The 16342-nt window shown below is 33.0% G+C and overlaps 1 protein-coding gene across 1 annotated transcript in view; it reads left to right on the forward strand.

The window, feature by feature from the left end:
- Positions 1-8525: 8525 nt before the first annotated feature.
- Positions 8526-16342, forward strand: part of aop (anterior open) — a 99892-nt gene continuing 92075 nt past the window's right edge. The window contains exon 1 of the mRNA XM_065365463.1: positions 8526-8932. The gene's annotated coding sequence lies outside the window, so the exon portion shown is untranslated. The remainder of the gene's footprint in view (positions 8933-16342) is intronic.

Consider the following 16342-nt stretch of genomic DNA (forward strand, 5'->3'; position numbering starts at 1 on the left):
GTGCTGAGATCTAATTTTTAAAATACTCTTGTTACAATAATTAATAAAAACTTATCTTCGCTGTTGTTTTTTTAGTCATCAAAAAATCAACTTTTGAGTTTTTGTACTGATGACGATTTGAGCTTTCAGCTTAAAGTTCACTTATGAGCTTTTCAGGGTTTAATCATTGGTTTTGAATCTTCCAGGCATATTTTTAAAACCTACGCAATGAATAAAATTGACATGAAATTAATTTTAAATTGGCTAAAAATTGATACTGCAGAATACTTATACCTAATCACTAATCAGGTTCTGGACTGTATAAAATAGGCCAAAAATTTCCTAAAATCTTTGAAAAATTGAACAATTTTTTTTTTAAATCATAAAAATTAAATAAAAAATGAAATAGTCCGAAAAATGCATAAAATATATCGACATGTAAAAAGCTAAGTTGACCTAAAGATTGTACCCGCGTATAAATTCAGGGTATCTTGGCAGGTAGTGAAAGTAGTGAAAATGCAATGAATTTAGTCAAAAAGGCAGTAAAAAAATGAAAAAATTCATTAATGCGTTCGTTTGTACTGTTTTTTAAAAAATAATTTCAATTAAAATTAAAAATATTTTGTATGCTTTTCTTCCAATTTTAATTTTTTTGTGTGTGTGAAGAGGGAGGGGGGGGGTCGAGTGGAGAGATTTCTGAAAATTTGGTTGAAAAAAGGTTGTGAAAAAGTAGTGATTTTTTTCAAAAAAAATTCGGGGTAAGATGCCATGAAATTGCTGCTAAAAATTACTCGTAATAATAATTTTCTTCTTCAGTGAAATCCATAAAAAGTTGATGAAATTGACTTGAAAGTGATTGAAAATGCTTTAAAAGGAACACAAATCATGCCAACATCTTGTAAAATATTGTAAAATTGTTCAAAAATGATTAGAAATGCTCGCAAGAATATTTTCAAAATCAGAGATGGAACACTTGAACTAAAATAAAGAAATTGAAACTAAAACTGAAACTGAAATGAGCAAAACTGAAACTGAAAAATGAACTTGAAAAAAGCAAAACTGATTTTCGATAGTTTATATTTTTTTCCAATAAATTTCCAAAATATTAAGGTTACGAATTTGATGGCCAAAAAAGTGGAACTAAAAACTCATAACTGAAACAGAAGTGAAGAAACCAAAAACTGAAATGCAAAAGTTTTGCCATCCCTGGTCAGAATTGGGATGAATGTGGTTGAAAATACGAGAAGAGATGGCAGAATATCATTAAAATCACGCGAATTTATGTAAAAGTGAAGAAAAATTTCACAAAATGCTCAAAATACTCGTTTCGACAAAATTGCTTGAACCTTCAAAAATGTTGAAAAAAATTACATAAAAATCATGAAAATTAAAACAAAAAAATTAATAAAATTTAATTAAAATTATAGGTACACTATCATTACTCATGTAAAAATTTCCTCAATTTTGTGAAAAAAAAAAAAAAAAAAAAAAAATAGCTTTTACATAAAAATGATTGAAAAAGAGAAAAAAATTGTACAAAATATCGATGAAATTTCTTGAAATGAACATAAAGTTGGAAAGTGTACCTACACGAAAGTTGTTGCAAATAATTAAAAAATCTGTACAATTTTAGCAAAAAAAAAAGAGTAGAATTCAAGGTACATAGTTTGAAAAAATAAAAAATTAAAAGAAATGAGAAGAACGTACCCAAAAAAAAAATTTTTAAATAAGTAATACAAAGGTGAACAGGAAGTAAGAATCAAAAATAATAAAAATGCTCAAAATGTTAACCTGATCCAAATTCCAAATGCACAAAAATTTATTCAACTCTTTCAGCCTCCATCCCTTCCTATCAAAAAATCACAGATTTTTATCTCAAAAGTATGTAATAAAATTTCCTGAGGACATTTTCTTATACATCGTTTTATTTTTAGATATCCACCAATTATTTCATTACGTAAATAACGGTTTGAGTTTGAGAAGAATCTCGAAAATGCGGTAAAATTGACGAAATTTTCCTCATTATACCGAACTGATTCATCTATATAGAACAGATACATATACAATGGAATATGATACTAATAAGTGGCGTTTTGTAATTATGCGGGCAATACGAGCAATAGTACGAGGAGACTAATTTGACGAATATTGTAATTGAGAGTTTAATAATTTAGGTTATTGAACCCACGGGCCTCGTCGGGTTGACGTTGAGCGCCGGTCGCGGGCATCGCGCGCGTACTCTATTTTGTAATTTGATCCTAATTAACGCCGTTATCGGCTCCGTACACATTGCGAAGAAAAGTAGTAGCCTATAAATGATGAACTGGTAGAGGCGCTAGCGAGAAATTCAATTCTTCTGGTTCGACTTCGATCTTACACATAGTCCTACGCTTACACCCGGGTATACTTTCTCGAAAGCTGATGATTAGGAAAAAGTTCGTCGCTAATTACCACCCACCGTATCTGCTTCACCTGCGAATGCGATGAAATGTGAGCCTGAGCTACAGGTATACCTATCGTGAAATCATCGTTGATTTGTACTGTCGGGATTTTAAACAATCTACGTGTAGCTTTTTCTAATGACGATGATGATGTCTGATTTCATTTCCTCTTCAGCATCAATCATTCGTTTCAAAGGTAGTGATGCGTTATGGAAACATGTGCTTTTATATTTAATTTGAAGTGTGGATGGAAAGTGTAAATTTGCGAATGCCTCGAGACACGAGTGTTGAAAAAATTAATTTCAAACCAGTTTTTGACCGTGAAAATAGACGACATATTGTGTTGAGAAGGTGATAAAATCGGTACGATGAATTATTTTGTTGTTCAACATCGAATTTTAAGGGAGATTTATTATTATCTCTATAGGAAAAAATAAATGGAAAAATGATAATCCTTATGAAAGTTAAAAGGACTTGGAAAAAATTTTAAAAATTTGTTTCATTGCATTTACCTATTATGAAAAGGATCTCGTACTATATACACTGAAACTTGCCAAGTTTATGAAGCCTTTGTGTAAGTACATATTCTTTTCCCAAGAATATGTTTGAAATTGATGTTTTTAATGTCCATTTCCTCCTTCGATTTGATAAATGGTCATCTCGATGCTCTAACGTTTTCTACATTAATGGTATCCGGTTACAGATCCCTTCTATAGCAAGCTTTAAAATAGAAAAAGTAGAAATCAAATAATATAATATGTATCTCTATGACTCGAAATTTCACAATTGTTGGTGATTTAGAAGACTTAGGTACCTTATTAAGAAGAAGTATTCGAGTTTCTGATTTGTTGAAGAATTCCCTCAAAAATAATTTTTCTGGGAGGGAAAAAGTTTAACTTTTCTCAAAATCTTCATCCAAATTCTGCTTTTTCATTTTTCAGTTTTGTGAAGGCACCTTTGAATGTACATAGATCACTCTCAGGATAAATACATGCCAAATTGCTACCATCTAAGTAGATCAATTAGAAGGATTAGGGGATACAAGGTTTTCCTACGTCAAGAAAAGACAAAAGAATGTAGGTATTTTAGCTCCCTTTCTGAGTTCAGATCATTTTTGGATGGGTACGTTGTTCAACTTTTGATGTCCTTTCAATCGATTCTTATTTCGATTTTTTTCATCTTTCTCACCGCCCTCCTCCCCCCTTGAAAATTTGGAGATTCATAAATTCTGAGTCGGCGTCATCATAAAGTGATTGAAAATTTAACAATTTAGAAGCAATGGGGAATTCTGAAGATGGATTTGAAATTTCATAATTTGAATTTTAAAGACGATGCAAACTCTGAAAAACAATTTGAAATTCCATGATCTAGAGGCGATGTAGATACAATTTTGAAATATTTTGCAATTTAAAGGCAGCGAGAGTGTCGAAAATTGATTCAAAATTTCAGAATTTGGAGGGGATTCTGAAAATGATTCAACATTAACATTGTATAATTTAGAGGAAATATGAATTCCGAAAAGTGATTAAAAACTCAATACATGTACTTAATTTGGAGGTTTCTGGAAAATGATTTTTACAATTTCATGAATTCACAGTCACTGTGAACTCTAAAAAACACTTCAAAATTTTGTAATTTGCAGGCAATATGAATTGTGAAAATTGATTCAAAATTTGATAATTTAAAGTTATTGCAAATTCAGAAAATTTTTCGTAATTTGGAGGCAATGTGAATTTTGAAAAATGATTCTAAATTTTGTTAGGTACTTGAAAAATGTGACTATAATGATTGAGTAATTTTTCTAGCCTCTTCTTTAAATAAAAAAAAAGTGTAATGTTTCAATTTTCCCCTATTTTTTATACTTATTCATAATCAATTTGTTAAAGTTCTTTTTGATCTTTTTAAAACGTTTTCTGCTCATTTTCTATTTTTTTAATGCTGTTTTCAATTTACATATTCAATATTGAGTATTTGCCATTATTTTCATTTTTTCTTGAAATTTACTTTTTTGTTTTTTTTTTTTGTAAATTCGTGCTTATTTGCATATTTTTCCGTCATTTTTCCAATTTCTAATTTTTTTTTGTTTTTGTTTTTTATGATCAATTAATCACACTTATTGGAGCTTTTTATTTTACCTTTCTATGATACCTAATGATGCGAATGTTTTTGACATTTGTTTTACTTGTTGTTTGAAAGATTGTCATTTCTACAGAACATCGCTTTGAATAATATAGTCAATTTTTTTTAGATTTTTTTCGAAGATTTTTCGAATTTTTTTTACTACAACATAGAGACCCATGAAGTAGCATCCCCCCTCCAAGCAGCTACCAGAACAGAATATTGTAAGCTCTAGTTTCAAAATTTCCATAAGGGGCCCAAAATTTCATAATTAATGAGAAAATTACGAGGAAATGACCGGTTTGGTAATCCTGAAAGACTTTCATTTGAACTACAATCAGATTTAGAGGCCATAGTAGCTTGGGATAGCCCAAATTTGGTAAAAGAAATGCCCCTGGACCACCACCCCCTTCTATGTATGATTGGACAGCTACAAACTTGAGAATCTTTTTACTAACGCACATGCCCACTACCGACGTTTCGATTTCTATTTTCGACATGAGTGAAAAAAGGTAGGTACCTATTTCTGGATCTAAATTTTTTCAAAGAATGACATGGTCCTGTTGTATCTACCATCATGTTTTGAAGGCCATTTTGTGACATGAGCTGAAAAAAGTTTATTTTTCGATATTTTACGTTTTTGAAAAAAATTGATGCCCCCTCCCAGAGAAATACCGTTTTTCCGTAATAATTTAAATGCATCTGGAAACAAATTTTTTCAATTTAAGTACCTAATCTTTGACCATTTTACTTGTAGAAGATTTATAGGACAACAATTTTCTTTTAGAAAGTTGAATTTTTTCAGAAGCTATGAAAAAAATTAGTGAACGAGGGACCAAATAGTTCCCTCGTATTAAGATTTGAAAACTTTTTTTTTTTACTTCTCAAAACATGAAAATTTGAAAGATTTGGCCTTGCTTCGCTCGAGCTCGTTTGCTTTTTTTCAATTTTTAATTTTTCAACAAAAAAAATCCTTACTTGAATTTCAAAATTTTGAAGCAAAGTAAATAATAAACCTCTTACAATTAACTCATTACACAAAAAAATATCATTTTTTATACCTCTCGAAGGACTGATTTTTGAAAGCTTTTGCCCTCGCTTCGCCAGGGCCAGTTTGTTTCTCTTTTCTGCTATTAAAAAATTCCAGACTTGAAGGAGAAATCAAAATTACTCGTATTATACGTTGTATGAAAACTCGCCGTTTCATATCGAAAAATTGGTATGATTTTTCCCCCCAATTTTTGTATACCTACTGTATTTTTAAAAGATTTGTTATGCTGAAAAAAGTTTTTCATTCGCCCAATTTCAATCTCACGAAATTAGCAAGAACCTTGAAGGTGAAAATAAAATCAAAAATTAAAATGATGAAATTATTTTTTCGACATTCCCTTGCTTGAAAAAAATCTTGGGATGTTTGAAGACATTGGAAAAGCAAAAAATTCGAATGTAAAATTTTGTCTCGCCTCTCCGACTCCCTTTTCTTATAAAATCTGACTGTCTTAGGACGGCGTATGTTATGTGTTCCATTTTTTTTAAAATAATAATTGTGATCTGTCACGAGAAAACCAACTTAGTGTCCAAAAAATTGATATTTTTTTTATGATGGATATTGGTAGTACTCAGGGTGCTGAATCTGCCTGCGGTGCTAAAAACGTTCGCGAACGATTCTTTTGACCCTAAATTTAAGGTCAAAAAAATTGAGCAACTACAAAAAAAATGAAAAAAAATATTTTTTTTCATTTTCTCGAAATGTATGTCTGGGGGAGTCAACATGCAAATTTTCGTGGATATCGGCTCACATTTGTAGGATTTAGGCCGTTTTTTTGAAATTTGAATGAGGTTCACTCTGGAAAAATCAACTCTTTTCACCTTGAACAAATTTGTTAAGAAACGTGATAAATTTAATAATAATAACTTATTCTTCATTAATAATTCATACTCCGGTAGTTTTTGCAACATTTTTGGCAAAAAATTCAAAAAAATCGAAAAAATTGATTTTGGGAAATTTCGATTATTGGACTTGGCAACCTTGAATGTGATGGTTCTGAAAAAAAAAATATATCGGGTTATGTTGGCACTCATGGGGGCCAAAAGTGGTGCAAGTTTCACGGACCTACACATTTTAAATCGCCTGATACATAGACTCAAAACTTGAAATGCCCTTCCTGTAAAATTTACGTTTTGGATACTAGGTTGGTTTTCTCGTGACAGATCACAATTTTGATTGAAATTAAAAAATGCTTTGTATATGTACAAAGGAGGAGTTGCGATAAGGCCATTTTTTGGCACCAGCTAGTTATCGACTCAACCACTCTTAAAATGTTGTAATAAAAGTACGAAATACGAATCCGTGGTTAGTTTACCCAAAATGACCATTTTTTGTGCTCCAGGGCTTCCCAAAGTTCTGAATAAAAAAATAATTTTAGGAACCACTGAGTATTATTTTCAAAAACTTTTTAAGCGTAAAATATCTGTTTGAACCCGATAAACGTTATGCGAGGAGATTTTCCTATTCTCGACCCTTGGGGGCAAAAATTGGAGGGTTTCAATTTTTTGAAAATTTTGGAACCACTATTTTGGACCTACCCCTTTGAACCCCGCTAAAAAGCTTTGAGCTTGATAAAAATTGTCGCTGGTACTCAAAAATACAATTTTCCAATTTTTCGTAATTTCGATATTTTGGGAACCCCTGGAAAACTAGAAACCTGCGATTTGCGCCATACGTAACGTTTTGAGGTGTATATTATTCGATTATTTAGATGAAAAAGTTGAATTAAGTTCCCCGTATATTCGTAATTTTGAACCCTTTTTTAAAGCCCCCCATTTTAGGCACCCCTAAAAATGAAGTTTGTGCATATTTTTTCAAATAAATTGAAAATTTTACATTTAAAACACACTAGCAAGTGCTCGATAATTTTTCATATGATTTTTCCAGTAACTTTCAAAATTGAGCTATTTTGGATCAATTTTTGCCCCTAAGAGTCGAAAATAGGAAAATCTCCTTGTTTTTGTTAATTTTTTCCAAGTTGGGTGGGGGGGGGGTTGATTGAAAAAAGGTAGTGAAAAAGTAGTGATTTTTCAACAAAAAAAAATCCGTTAGATACCAATACCATGTAACACTTCCAATGTTATAAGAAGATACGATTTCCAACTATGAAATTCACCAATCAACGAGTGTGCACAACTGCACAAGGGAGAGGGAAGGGGTGGTGATTGGTGATGTTCTTTTCTGAACACAAAGCTCTTCTTCGCAATAGTAACTCGAATTTGAAACGTGAAAAATCGCACGCTTTTTCTATTCAGCAAATCCATCAGACTTTCTGGAAATGAAGTTCACATCTTAACAAAGTTCAGTTCAGTTCAGTTCAGATCAACGTGCAACCATTTTAACCCTTTCCTACCCAAAAAAAAAAAACATCGTACTTTGCTTTCAAAACACGAATAAAGCGAACGTCAGTATGAAAACAAAGTCTTTTTCAGACAGCTCCATCGTGTCAGAGAGGAGAAATGACGTGAAACGTTTATGTATAAAAGAGCCGTGGAGTGAGGGTGAAGGGAAGGAAAACGAGATGATTGAAAAGGGAGGTTAAAGAAACATTAAAAACGTCACGACGTCACGGCCGTGTAACAACCATCTACAGGTGCGCAACTTACCTATCGAGTGTTTTTCGCTTATTGTGACAAAATAAGTTCGTTTGATTTTGAAAATTTTGAAATTTCAATCGAACCAGTGGTTGTAAAAATTGACTTGAAAGAACCAAAACGATATTAAAATTACATTACATCCCTTACAGTGGGGTAGGCTGAGGTGCTGGGGCCGGGATCGACCTGTAACGCGTCGCATCGCGGGCTGGCTCGTAATCGAAGCTTTGATATTCCGGTCTTTGCGTGTTTTTACCGCAGATCGCAGAAACGTGCGCGTTACCGACTTGACGGTCTCTTTTCGTCTCAGGTCTCACGCTGCCGTAGATTGGTCGACGGCGTCCGCGTCCGCGTCTTTCAGCGTTTAGTGGTTTTCGCAGCGTCAGACCGTTTTGTCGCGTCCCGGCGCTTATCGGTTTGTACGATAACGATATTATAGTAAATATTGCAAGTTTTTTTCTGTTTTTCTATGTAACTCATTCGTGCGATTGTTTTTAAATTTTTCCTCGCGTTCGACGAATAGTTTATTTTTTAATCGAGTTGCGATTTTAGTTTCGAGAAAATTTTGCTTCATTTTTTTGCGCGATTTTTAACGTACATAAATACCGCGAAGGTTCGAAATATAATAACAATTTGAAAACTATTCGCGATCTTGTTGCATATATTTCGGAACGAGTTTAACGAACTGTCTTCGAGTGCAGAGTGTACTGTTTCTGTTTTGTTTTCAATTTGTGTATATGGTTCGTTGACCAGTAAGTAAAAACGATTTTCTTTCGTTTATAGATATTTTTTATTTTGAAATTAAAAATCAAAAACAATGTCGGAGTGTTGATGACCTTCTCGAGTGCATCGAGACATCGGTCTAAATTTTCCTGTCGTTTGGAAATTTTCCTCGTCATTATACGAAAAATAATATGTAAACAAAACGTGCCCAATTATATTGGCTGAAGAAACAGATGATGTCCAATCACTTCGTGTGGAATGTTCTAAAAAAAAAGTATATTCCTTCGGTGGGAAAGGTAGTATTTTTGAAACCATTGACTCGTTTCGATAACCCTGCGACTCAACAATTACTCTGTTGGCTTCGTCGTTGCATTAAACCAATCGAACCGGGTATAATGGAAAACTTAATCGAGCTTTTCCTCACAAAATCTGCTCTGATACGATTCCACGAATCAATGTGACGAGCTTTCAAACACCACATAAGCTCTGAATTCGATATTTTTTCGACGATTTAAACATTAGGTATTCGTACATTATTCTGCTCAGTCGTGAGAAAAATGTGCATTAGGAGGAGGATAAAAAGGAAGAAAAATAATGATCTTGATCGGGAAAATGTTTTCAACTTAGAATATGTTTATGTAGGTAGGTACCTAGCTACATCGACTCGTAAGTGTGTTTTTTTATATGCAGGAAATCTCATCGAATGGCGTATATTGTCGAGGTCAGATTTTTGTTTAGTACCACGAGATAGCGAGATAAGGTCGATGCAGCCAGCTTGCTTTTTTCATCTTCTTGCCTTCCTTCTATGAAATATTTTATTCGTTTTAATGTTAACAAAAAAAAAGACTTCTTGTTTACTATTCCGGTTGCTTGTAGGTACCTACTTATTTGAATTTGATTATGTTTCTGTTTAGATACATGTTTTTCATGTAACTAGAGATTTTCCTGGTTTTGAATGGGTTTGGGGATTATTTTGGTACCATTAGGTACGGGGGGGGGGTCTTGAAATTCTGTCTGATGTATAGTCTTTTGCAGGAGTTTTGGTCAATTTTTTTCGGTCTAAAATGAACTCAAAGTTGTAAAAATTGAATAGAGGAAGGGTGAAAAATTGATTTCTGAGCAAACATGAAGTACTTATAGTATCCCAATTGAAAAATTGGTGGTCATTTGTAGAACTATAGTTGGTAGGTATATCATCTGATGATGGAGCAAAAATGGTCCTCACAGCATCAAAAATCAACGTTAAGATGAGTCAAATCGACTAAAATGATTAATACCTCGTATTTCCGTTTCCTTATCAAAAATTTTGAAATATCGTGACTCTGCCTATCGCTAATTTACAAGAGATAAGGTCTGTTTTACCTCGAATATGTTCCACTCTTTGATATGAATTATGGATTCATGAAAACCCTTTGAAATTTCATTACAGAAAAGAATCATTGAAATCGACTAAAAAGGCAGTGTTTTGTTGAAATTTGAGAAAGAATCAGTGTTTTTGAAAGTTTCCAGTGAGTATAACACTGATTTCCACTCATTTTTCTGTGATTTTTCACTGATTTTCTGGTTACTTTGGATGATTCTATGTTGGTGAACTTCTTGGTGATTAATTTCCCTTTGTGCTGCAATTCTTTGATTACTGTAAATTTCAGTGGTTCTCAGTTCTCATCGATTCAGAATGAGAGTGGGAAAAGGGATGGAAATAGTGAGGGGGGAAGTAGTATTTTTTATAAATTATCGACTTTTTACCTACTTAATTCAGAATTTTTGTGCAAATACTTTTCTGAAATCAATTTTCCATTTTTTTTGTGCGTGAAAAAATCTCAAAAATTTTTGAAATTTTTACATTTACCCAACCGAAAAAATAATAATTTAATTTTTGCAAAGCCATCTTTCATGGTTTAAAAATATGCAGAAGTTACAAAATTCATAAATTTGACCAACAATTTGAAAAGAAAATGAAACTCACACCAGAATATTAATAAGTCTTTCCAAAAAATATTGGAAAATTTTTGAGAGAATTGAACGATCGTAGAAAAGTTTGATAAAAATAGATATCAATTTTTTTCGTACCTATTTTTCATAGGAAAATGCAGAGAAATGCGAGTAAAATAAGAAAAATTATGCCATTTTTTCCAGCATTTCGTGAAGGAAAATAGACTTTTATGAAAACGAACTGCACCAATTTATTACATCAGTGAACAAATTAGGTACTCTGAAAATGTTCGTCATAGAGTTTTCCAATCTGTATCATCCTATACCCATCTCCTTCTAATTACCTATATTAAAAAATCAAAAAGCTGTAAAAACAACACCTAATTTCTCTTTTTTTAAATATCTAATTACAAACTTTTGATTTCAATCGTTTATCTAGATCAATAGCTTGAAAAAAGTGTAGGTTGGATTTTCCGAATAATACCGTCATCATAAAAATATGCTCATGAGTGAGCTTCAGGAAATTGGATACATATGTTGTGTACCAAGTCCGAAATTGTACAATTCGGGGTTGGTACAGCCAATTTTGTACCATCTCCGAAGTGTCCGGACCAAGCGTGAATATTACTTTTTCATCGGACTTGGTTTGTACCATGCCCGGAGGGTCCGGACAAAGTGTTCGACTTGGTACAATTTGCGTTGTGCAAAGTCCGATATAAAGTTTTATAATGAATGAATTCGAGAATTTTACATCCCTTTATTCCATAAATATTGAACCAAATAAAAGGAAATTTAAAGATGACTCTGAAATACACCATCAGCAAAATTTTCAGGGGCTGAAATTCATTTGTTGATTTTCGGGGAATTTTTAAAGATTCAAAATATATTGCTATGCTTACTTCTCAAGAAAAAAAATAAAAAGATCAAATTGAGGTACTAACTAATATGCTGAAATTTGGTTTTTACTCTCTATTTTCAACTTCTCGAGTCGTGAAATTCTCGTATCTTACTCATTTGAAAACTATGCACTAAAACATAGATTCCAAATTCATTTTTTATGGATTTTTCAAAGTCAAAATTTTATTAAATTGACGCGAAAGGCTGAAATTTGGTTTGTACCATATTATCAATTTTCTGAGTAATATAGCTAATTTCTCCAGTAATTTTTTTAAAACATTAACAAAATTTTTGGATTTGAACTGATACAAAATAGTTTTGAGAAAATCGATCAAAAAGGTCATAAAGATCGATGGCAAATCCGGGTTTATGCTAAATTTTAATTTTACTCTAAATACTTATGTACAATTTACAAGTAGGTATAAAAAAATCGCAAAAATTGAGATGAAAAAGCTTCAAAATTTGCTGCCTCCGAAAATTTGGCGTATATGGAGACTGCACCGGCGATCGTGCATGAGACCAAAATTAATACTCGCCCTTGATTGGCCCATTATGACAACGACTCGAGAAGTTGAAAATTGAGAGTAAAAACCAAATTTCAGCATATTAGATTAGTACCTCAATTTGATCTTTTTATTTTTTTTCTTGAGAAGTAAGCATAGCAATATTTGAATCTTTAAAAATTCTCCGAAAATCAACAAATGAATTTCAGCCCCTGAAAATTTTGCTGATGGTGTATTTTAGAGTCATCTTTAAATTTCCTTTTATTTGGTTCAATATTTATGGAATAAAGGGATGTAAAATTCGAATTCATTCATTATAAAACTTTGTATCGGACTTTGCACAACAGAAATTGTACCAAGTCGAACACTTTGTCCGGACCCTCCGGGCATGGTACAAACCAAGTCCGATGAAAAAGTAATATTCACGCTTGGTCCGGACACTTCGGAGATGGTACAAAATTGGCTGTACCAACCCCGAATTGTACAATTTCGGACTTGGTACACAACATTTACACTGCATGAAATTATTTAAAAAAAGAGTATTTTTATGGACTTTGATCTCAAGCTCAGTGCCAATATCGTGACACCTTTTTCCTCTTCATTAATATTATAAAAAAAATTGATCGAAAAAAAAACGAGATCAAAAGTAGTTTTGTGATCTTAACAGGTTATAGGGGTTCATAAAGTTACAAAATTGAAAAAAAAATCGAAGTCGTGCTTTTCAAATTGGACTTTGACACAATAATTTTCATGAAATTTTAACACCCCCCCCCCCTTTCTCCCCCCTCCCTCCCTCCCGTTCACCAATAAAAATACTATTATCTTGTCTGTTTAATGAGGACTTTATGAAGTTTTTGGGTTGATTTTTTTTTTTTTTGGTGGAAAATGGTAATTTATAATTTACGATTTCTGTCGTCAAATTCGATTATGATACTGAAGATGAACAGTTCATTAAAAATGAAAATAAATGTGTGTATTGAGATTTTTTACCCATTCTTTTTTGTTTTCCCTTCTCTTCCTTTCTTTTAAATGTAGAAAAATGCAGAATAAATCAATTTGAAAAATGAATTTATTTTCACAGTAGTACCTACAAAATTTTTTATTTAATTTTTTTTTTTTGATTTTTTGGAATTATTTATATCTACGAGTATATTGAATGCAGATGCTATCTGACAAAATATTGTATAAAATATTGAAACAAACGGTGACAGTGATCTTCAATCAGGAAACCTTCCCTCTCCTCTCCTCTCCTCCCTTCCCCCTCCCATCACCCTCTGTTTGAAAAATATTAAAAAATCAGAAAATTTGAGTGTATTAAAGTAAAATGCAGAATACAAAATTCCAAAGAATTCGAAAACGTACTACTTTTAGCTAAAAGGATAGGAATCTAAAGGGAAAGGATCGAGCCTTTTTCTTGGCTCTGGTGGAGTCTTCTTCCGGAGGAACTCCTCTTCCTCCTCGAAAATTCTCTATTCTTTGGGAGGTCATCCCATCAAATATCTCATCAAACCAAAGTGTACTCCCCACTCTTAACATCTGCATGGGAAGAATTTAAACATTTGTGTCATGCAATTCTTTTTAACTTTTTGTAACAATATTTTCATTTGAATTTTTGTGACGGAGTGAGGAGGAAGGGTAGAAAATAATAATGAAAAAATTTTAATCTTCGCTAAGAAAAATTACTAAGTTCAATTTTTCCCCTCTTATTTACTTCATTGAAGGAAAAAAGTTGTCGTTTCGCCCCTTTTTTCTTAAAAAACATCTACTGAGATTTTTTTTTAATGTTGCCGAATTGAAATACGAATAAGTACCTACCTATTTCAATAAAGTTTCAGGAAAATGAGCAATGTTGCCTTCAAGAAATCAGGGAGGGAGGTGGGGGTCGAACTTTTTATCAAATAATACTTTTTGGAAAAAAAAACGCGACAACACCCAAAATAGAGGTTACTTTGTACCTACATTTTTAACTAGATTTTTCAAAAATTTGATGACTTTCGTGGGCAATTTGAAACCATGAAAAATTTTGTAAAATTATCGCTGGAGTGTTACGACTTTTGGTAGGTAGATGGCAACATTTTGAAACATTCTAAGATTCTTGCTGCTCAATTTAAAGGAAAACAAGAGTAAAGAAAAGAAAAGAAAATATGTTTAGTTGTTTACTCTGAAGCAGAAAATTTTTTCAACACCTTGTCGAGCAAACCGCATATCCTTTTGTAGTATCTCTAGTGGAATAAAATTATTCACAATGTTATTTGGCTCGGTAATCCTTTAAAAATAATGTTTTTGAATAAGATCGTATCGTGGATGACATTAACACGGGAAAGTAATTTGTTATTTTGCGCAGAAAGGAAAATTTGCTCGCTGTGTGGAAAGTCGTATTATATTCGACTACGACAACGACGACGATGACGCTAAAAAGCATCGCAGTACCTCTAACGTGATTAAGTTACCGCACAGAGCAACTTTGTGGTTGTGTAAAGAGCACACAAATGTTGAGGAAAAAAAGAAAAAAGCAACGTAGTGCGGAAAAAAATACAAGAACTTGTAAAGAGAAGACGGAGCGAGAGCTGAGGTGCAAAATTCACTATTCTTTTATCCTCGCGGTTTAATTTACTTTTGCACATATCTGTTTGGAAGTAAATTCGGTACCTACCTATAATATTCTCGAACTTCGCAGACGCGCGAATTAAATTTTTGAAAGGTTTCCGAACTAGAGAAATATTCTCATTAAGAGAACCTTTGCATAGTCTCGTTGTCGAATTGCGTACCTGCGATAAACAAAAGCTCGAATTTTTTTCTCAAAGTTTTGTCCTTATTCGACACTCGTGGATTGAAAAATGTCTTATATAGTTTTTTAGAGTCTCGAGTACGGTAACCTCGTCGATAGTGTTTTAAATTTTTTTCTTGCTTTTTCCCCCTAAAATTCACACGTATATATGGTATTTTGAATTTGATAATACTATGTACGCTCGATTGTTATTTTTATACAACGTAACCAATCGGATGTATTATTTGCATGACAATGGCGGTTCGTTATTTGGCGTATAAATGTTTCCATCAAAAAAGCTCGTCCTTCTCGGTTTTCTCGCCCATCGTGCTCTTTTTGGCGGCCAAACTCGTACCCGAACCAAAGCCAGCAATTTTATACAAAAAGAAAGAACAGCGGCAAAAAGCACGACAAAGCGAAAAAAAGGGAAAAAACAAATAGACAAACTATACTATCATCATCGCGAACCGGAAAATGCGTAGTGTTTAGAAAGAGATGGAGGAAAAAAAATGAAGGGGAACTGCGCACGTACTATAGACAAATCGTCGTCTCGGCGTGCATCTCTAATGTACAAAGAAGCCGAGTTGGAAAAACTTTCGGAAAGCCATTAAATAGTATTTTATATGTTTTGAAAATTTCCAACTATGGCAAACACGCCTTTTGCATTTGTGATAAGCATTTTAATTTCAACCGCACAACGAGAAACCGCACCGAGAGAGGAAAAAACTTGAGCGGAAGTTTTGTTGTTTCGACGTGAAGTTTTCGTTAGCCCCGGCCCCGCGAATACCCCCTCGTCTGGAAAAACTTGGCAAACCGACACATCTTGGGAAATGAAAATTTTTAAATCCATACCACATATTCGAATTTACGTTCGGTGTGCTCGTGACGATGACGTACGAGTACTAGTAGTTGTATCGGTGGCATCCCGTCAATAAAAATTTTTTTACCGAGTTCGGCAGTGTAGAAAAATACGACCGTTTTATTGGCTTCTCAGATGTCAGAGTTATTGGAACGTGTGAGATGCTCGAGCCAAGGCAGAAGTGCAAGTTGCGTGAACGGAAAGTTATTTTGAAATGTTCAAAAAAGACTTTTGATTACGAGATTGATTTCAGCTCGTGTGTCTGTGTTTTTGAAAGCTTAGAAGAGCTTTCTGAGCTTACGAGGTGATAGTCGTCTATTACAATGAAACTTTGTTTATTACTGTCTTGTTTATCCCCTATTTTTCCCTGAAATTTTCCTAGCCAAACAATTGAAGGAGTAATGGGTTTAAAATGTTCAAAAGTGAAAAATTTCAATCTGAATTCCTCTATAGAATGGCGACTTCTGAAACAGAAAAATTG

The sequence above is a fragment of the Planococcus citri genome, chromosome 5, assembly GCF_950023065.1.
Source record: "Planococcus citri chromosome 5, ihPlaCitr1.1, whole genome shotgun sequence".
Classification (NCBI taxonomy): domain Eukaryota; kingdom Metazoa; phylum Arthropoda; class Insecta; order Hemiptera; family Pseudococcidae; genus Planococcus; species Planococcus citri.